This window comes from Benincasa hispida, chromosome 8 (assembly GCF_009727055.1).
Source record: "Benincasa hispida cultivar B227 chromosome 8, ASM972705v1, whole genome shotgun sequence".
In the NCBI taxonomy this organism is placed as follows: Eukaryota; Viridiplantae; Streptophyta; class Magnoliopsida; order Cucurbitales; family Cucurbitaceae; genus Benincasa; species Benincasa hispida.
The window spans coordinates 25515536-25523029 of record NC_052356.1 but is presented as its reverse complement, the minus strand read 5'-3'; positions in this window follow the sequence as shown (position 1 = coordinate 25523029).

The window sequence follows — 7494 nt, the reverse complement described above, 5'->3', positions numbered from 1 at the left end:
ATATTCATACACTCCTCTTGCTCTAACATTTAGAGGCCCACAAAGGTTTGAGTGAATCAACGTTAGGGGTTCTTTGGCTCTAAGACCTTTTTCAGAAAAAGATCTTTTTGTCATTTTACCCTCAAGACAGGACTCACATGGTGGTAATGAACTGTCTTCCAACTTATTTAGATGACCACTCTTAACCAATCTTTCAATCCTGTTGAGATTTATGTGACTCAGTCTCAAGTGCCAAATATAGACATTTGGAGAAATATTCCTTTTCTTATAAGTCCTAGTAGTTTTAAACATCTCTATGTTCAATACGGCTTTAACCTTAGTTGGTTTTAACATATACAAGTTATTTTCTAATTTTGTAGAGCAAATCTGTTTACTTCCTATATTGATGAACACTTCATCATTTTCAAAATAAACTTTATAATTTTATTCTAGCAAACAAGAGATAGATACTAGATTCCTTTTCATTGAAGGAATATAATATACATTTTTCAAATAAATTTACTTATTTCCTATAAATAACTCCCACTGCTTTAACTGAAACAATCTCCCCGGTCCCTACCTTAAAGATTGTTTCACCTTCTGTCAACTATCTCTAGGAACTTGTTTCCTATGAAATAGTACAAACATGATTAGCGACACCTGAATCAATTATCCAAATTTTATCATTTTCCACTAAACATGCTTCGATAACAAGTAAATTATATTTATCTTGTTGTTCGAATTCTGCACCCTCATCTACATAATTCAAAATTATAGATGAGTCGGGAGATAGAGGACAATTCTGTATTAAAACTCTTTTGGTGTAATCAACCTCTAGTAATTTGTTTGTTGATTTGATTTTACTGTTATTTAATTCGGAAGTGAGCATTCTAGCAGAATTCGACATGCTGATAAAATTCAAACAAATTCTAATTAGAAAATTGTAAATAAATCCAAAATCAAGTGTTAGCAAGAAGTAATAACATACCCATAACCATTATTTATTTGCAACGATACTTTAGTGAGTCAGAATACGTGCTATTGAGGAGCAGTCAAATGCTCCTTCACTAAAGCAAACAATTTTGACCAAACACTATCTCTAGAATAACTCTTATTCCTATTGTCTGCGGAATAATTCTTATTCCTATAGTCATTTAGTTATCATATTCGGTCAAGATCTTTACTAACAATTAGTAATTCTTGTAAGTATGACCCACCATTTTCAGATCTTATAGGACAGTATGAATATGCCTCTGAAATAGAAGACAATATCCAAGACGAAACTATAAGACCTATTCATTTTACTGAAGTTTGGGTTTTTCTGAATCCTATGTTACAACCCTCTGAGGGGATTGCCGCGATTAACGACTAGCTAGTGCCGCCTAAAAACGACAGTAGACACAACATAGAAATCTCACAGTTCAAACTAATGGAGGAGACCGCAGGATATGTTGACACATTTCCTTTACCCATTTACTATGAACTACTTCCCCCGTTCACCTTGGTTTTGACTCATACTCCAAATGGAGATCACTTCCAAGGTGACACGAAACGTCATATGAATCTCACAGTGTGTGGAGACATGGCAGTTGAAATCGTACACTTGATTTATATTCGAACAACTTCCCCTTATTCAAAAGAATCTAAATTTAAGCTAAAAAATACTTTCCGAATGGAGGTCACTTCTGACACGAAGTACTGCTTAAATCCAGACTGTGAACTCTTAGGAACGCGAGAGTTAAGAATAACATATCATATATGTTATTAATCTCCCACTGAAGTTTTCTAATAACTCTATCATATAGAAATTATTGACTACCACTGAAGTGTTCTATTAGGTAGATTTATACTTAGGTTCTTTTCGGCTAAAAAAAACCCCTAAGTCTATGTGGTTTATCCAAGTATAACTCTTATAATTTGATTTTTAACCTACGATGTCTAGGTGATAAAACCTATTATTACCTCACATCGCTCACGTATGCTCATAAAACCGGTTACCAACGCTCAATAATTCGGTCATAATCCCCAGGTAAGAGGTGTTTCGTGAACTGTCAACTTAAGTACCCCCAACCTTAGACAGGATTATATATTAGTTGAGTTTGTAACCTGAGTTTTATAAGTTTTAACTATTTAAAATAGGTGGTCAACCTACATGACATGCAACTATTCTTTATGGATTTTAAACGTCTAACCCAATTTTATAACAACTTATAAAACTTTAGACATACTAAACATCCATAACATACATAAAGACATTCAATATTTAATATAACACTTATATTAAATACAAGAACCCTAACATGCATGCATATATTATAACATACTATAACATACTTTCAATGTATGTAACTTGCTTCCTATGGTGGGATTTTAAATCTAAATGACATACTATATGCACATACGAGATTTATTTAATTATAACATACATCAAATGCATAAATAATTAAACACAGACTGATATGGTTTTTAGTTTTGGCATAAACAAGCAAACAGAAGCCTAACTATTACTAACAGCTTCAAAAACCTTCTTTGAACTGCTCGAATCGCTCCAAACTGAACTAAAACATCTTGAACCAAACTAGATGAGTCTAAACCAGACTAGCCAATAACACTTTGAGGCTGAACCAGATTGGACCTCGAGAACACAGAACGAACCGGCTGCTCTCGGTCCAAACTCAAAATCTCGCTAAGGTTGATCGTGTAACACTGAAGGCTATCATTTAGCGACATCGCCTTGTGTTGGGGAGAGGTACACGATCGCTTAATTTCTTTTGTCTATCGTAAGAGCAATTGTTTAGCTCTCGAGTAGAACTAAACGATCGCTTAACACCATCGCTTAGCGCTTCATGTCATCGTTTAGTGTCCGTCGCAGCTAAACGATTTCTTAGTTCCATCGCATAGAACATCATCGCGTTGTTCAGCGTTGTAGTTAGATGATCGCTTAGCGTTATCGCTTAGCACTTCATCGCATCGCTTAGATCACGTCGTAGCTACACGATCATGTAGTGCCATCGTATAGCACCTCCAATGCATCGTTTAGATCCCACGCAAAAGCTAAACGATTGTGTAGTGTTATCGTATAGCATTTCAATGCATCATTTAGCTCCTGCAGGTACACAATCGTTCAACGTCCTACAACACAATGACCAGCGCCTATTGTATGATCGTCCAACTTTTCTTCACATCGTGTACCGCCTAGAACTAGATGATCATTTAGCAACTGAACCTCAGCAACGATTTTGAGCAGAAGCTGAAAACTGGAACAGGAGCTCGGCCTCCTTCACTTGTTTCTTCAATTACATCTTAATTTCAACTCTAATGACTTCAAATAAATTACAGACTCTTGAGAACACATATAAGCTCATCAAACAAGAGCCAATTACAAACTTAAATGAGAAATCAAAGAGAAATTAAATACCAAAACTCAGAAAACCACATCAGTGCATCAGTTTCATATAACTCATATAAAACACCCACCACACCAAAATTAAACTAAATTGAATGCTTATATGATGCTTTGATACCAATTGTAGGACAGTATCAGCAAAAATGGAAGCAACAAGGATCATTAAGCACTCTAATTCATTAATTTTGGCAAAATATAAAGCATGCTTTTGGTGCTCTAGATTGAGTTGTGGGACTCAAAACAAGCTTGAATCAAGGGATTATGGAGAATTGCTCACAACAGCAATCTTGTTGAAGAACACTTTCGTCGTCATGAATTTTCGGCTAAAATTCTCTTGATTGCATACCTTAAATTCACTCCAATCTCTTCAATATATTGCAGATCATCATGCAAAGAAGAAAGCTGTATAAGTTGCAGCTCATGCTTGGAGTTAATGAAGAAGAAGAAATGGGTATTGTGTGAGCATGAAGAAAATGGACAATGGAATATCTCAATATTCCATTTGTGCATGGTTTTTTCCAATTTAATATAACTCCATCAACTCTAAGTTTAAGTTGGAAGAGTTGAAGACCTTTCATATTTCATTTTTTTCCCCAAAACTAAAACCCTTCCAGTTTCACTCATAAATATATTACGTACAGTAGGTTAGATTCATTTTAAGTTGAATTCTCTCTTTCTCTAAATCTCTCCCGACTCTCATATTTTCATCGATATTCTATGTGGTCTCAGGAGTCTAAGTTTGATTATCATTTGCTAGAGTAGAAATCATTTTCTCAGGTCAATCCAACTGTTTCAAAGTTCCAGGTTTTTTCATTCAAATTCTCTTACCTTTTTTGAAAAAAATTATTTCATATTTTTTATTTTTCAATACCTTAACATCTAAGATTTGTTTATATTTGCATACTTAAAATATCAATATTGAAGGGATAAAAGCCCTAGCGTAGTGGAATTAACCATGACCTTTTCTCAAAATTAAGTTAGAAAACGAAATACCCAGTACATTTGAAAAATCAGAATATCACAAAGATTTAACAAAATTAAACCTACCGTAAAATTCTAGGTTAAGCATGCATTTAAAATTAGAAATTCTACAGAGAAAAGAAAGATATACTCTCGTTGAAGACTCGATTAATAAGGCCAATTCTCCTTGAGATTTCTTGAGCACCACCAATGGGCTTTCTTCCTATTCTTTGAGAATTTTTGGGCATTGGTTTGTGGGAACCAAATGAATGATGGGAAGAAGGGGAGAAATTTTTGGAGAAATTTTTTTTCATAGAACGTTTCTGTGTATTAAATTGCAATCACTTGCATTCTTCAATTTTTGCAGGATTATAATCAAATGAGAGAGAGAAAACGTGGGAGTCATTCCACGTTTCTATTAACTCCGTACGTGGGAGTTAAAATTTGATTTTAATAAATCAAATTAATTTAAATAATTAATATTTAATTAAATTAAATCTTATTAATTAATGATTTCATTTACATCATATTTAAACGAAACATCTCTTATAACCTATAGTTTTAATTCAATTAATTTAATTAAATCAAATCAAATCAAATTAATAATTAACTAATTACCAAATTAAATATCAAATATTTAATTTAACTTATATTTGGATTATATTCAATTGTATTTTTCTCACAATCTACCGTTTTAATTCAATTAATTTAAATTAATTATTAATTAATTAATAATTATTAATAATTAATTTAATTAATTAGTTACCAAATTAAATATCAAATATTTATTTTGGCATACATTTGAATCATATTCAATTGTATTTCTCTCATAACTTATAGTTTTAATATGAATCCGATTCATATTAAATTAATATTTAAATTCCTTAAAAGATTTAATTCTCCCATAAATAATTTTGAATCATATCCAAAATTGAATTTATATTATAAAGTTTAATTAAAATATAAAATTTATATTATAATGTATCATTATACATTATACTATTTTCCCAAGTAAATTTGAACATTTTAAACTCAATTCAAAACATAATTACCTCAAATCCCTTTATGAGCTAGGATGAGACCTTATGGACCTACAGATCAGAAACTTCAACAATATGAGATTAATTGGCTAACTCATTTACCACATTAATAAATATTCGTTAACTATGGGTGCACTCCACTAAAGACTCATAACTGCACTATTTTCACTATAGATATATTTCTGTGTCCACAGATATGGATGAATGATAGCAAGTTAGTCCTTCACGAGCGTTCATAACACTAGTGGGTCAAATTACTATTTTACCCCTAGGTTACCTCTATATCCTTAAGTACCAGTACTCCTCTAATGAATAACCTGTTTATGGTTGTACCAGTACTCCTCTAGTGAATAACATGTTTATGGTCCAACTATTAAACAGAAACCCTTCTCGGGCAAGTGAGAGGGTAGGGCCCTTTGTTCAAATCTTTGAGACACCACTTTAGGGAACATTCATATACTTACCTTAAAGTTAGGAATGAGTAAAATTCATCTTGTATTATTATGTTTCCAGCTCCCCACTTGGTCTTGTCCACAAAATGGTAGGTTTATTGAGTCGGCAAATTGGCCACTCTTCACCCATATAAATCATAGGACAATCCCTCGTGAACAAGAGTTCATAATAGACTCAGGATTAAGACTAAGTTGTCTAGGTCATCCTATTGAAATAGAAACCTAACTAGTCAATGGAATTACATCTAGTAGCTACTATTTCGCGGTTCGGTTTTATGTAAGCTCATTGCACATGTTACCCCCACTCGCATGTCATCTACACGAACACGTTGGATCATTGCATTTGTATCAAATGCAAAGTAGGTCGTATCCATAGTATGACAAAGATAAGGTACCTAGCCTTATCCCTATATTATAGACCCTTTAGGCTGTATCTTGAAAATTGCTCTTTGTATGTCTCCACATACAGTTCAAGACTTATAAGATAACTTATGATATTAGTTTATTGGATTTAAGGTTATTAAGACAAAACGAATACAACATAATTACTAACATTTATTGAAATAACATCAATAATTCTTTATTGATGACAATCGATTATTTACATTTACTATCATGAGTTTTAAGGCATAAAACCCAACAAATATGTCTACTAGAAAATATGAATCTGGATATGAAAAACTCAATAACGACTCGACCCCCTAGGACTTAAGTTAGGCCGTTATTAAATACATGCATGCATGGAACTTAAAACAATACTCGGTTATGACAAAATAAATGCTAATTAAATAAGGTAAGTTCAAAAGACTTTCGTTAAATTCAAATACTAAATCAATAGTAGGATACCCATAAATCATAAAGGATAATAAATAAGTTTGAAAAACGATTCTTAAAAGTAAGTTTTAAACATCAAAACTAAAAATTAAGAGGAACATGAAAAGAACTCTAAATCTCATGATGCGGAAGTGTGAAAACGAGTCTCAGTGGTTCGATCATGAATTCCGTTATCCATCGTCGGTGCATCTCTACCCTTACCTGAAACAACAATATGAGAAAAAATGAGTATAAAATACTCAGTAAGTAACCCTACTACTGGGGTCAGGCTAGACATCTATGTTCTCTAGATACCCACCTCTGGTGAAACATATAAACTGCTCTAGTTCTCATGGGACACATATACACATGAAACAAGAAGGAGACTGAGTTCTATCCTACTGTAGTTAAGTATGCCCATTACCTCTGGTGAATCCCGAAGGAGACACAAACTGGTGAATCCCGAAGGAAACACAATCTCTTACATACGCATGGTTATGCATACACCTCTTTCGTATACACATAACCCACTTAATGTGTACCTCTTTCGTACAATGGTTACGTATACACCTCTTTCGTATACACATAACCCACTGAATGTGTACCTCTTACGTACACATGGTTCTGCATACACCTCTTTCGTATACACATAACCCACTGAATGTGTACCTCTTTCGTACACCTGGTTAAGTATACACCTCTTTCGTACACCTAACCCATTGAGTATGTACCTCTTTCGTACACCCAGATCCTCTCTATAAATGTAGGGATGCGTACCTCTTTCGTACACATGGTTATGTATACACCTCTTTCGTATACACATAACCCACTGAGCGTGTACCTC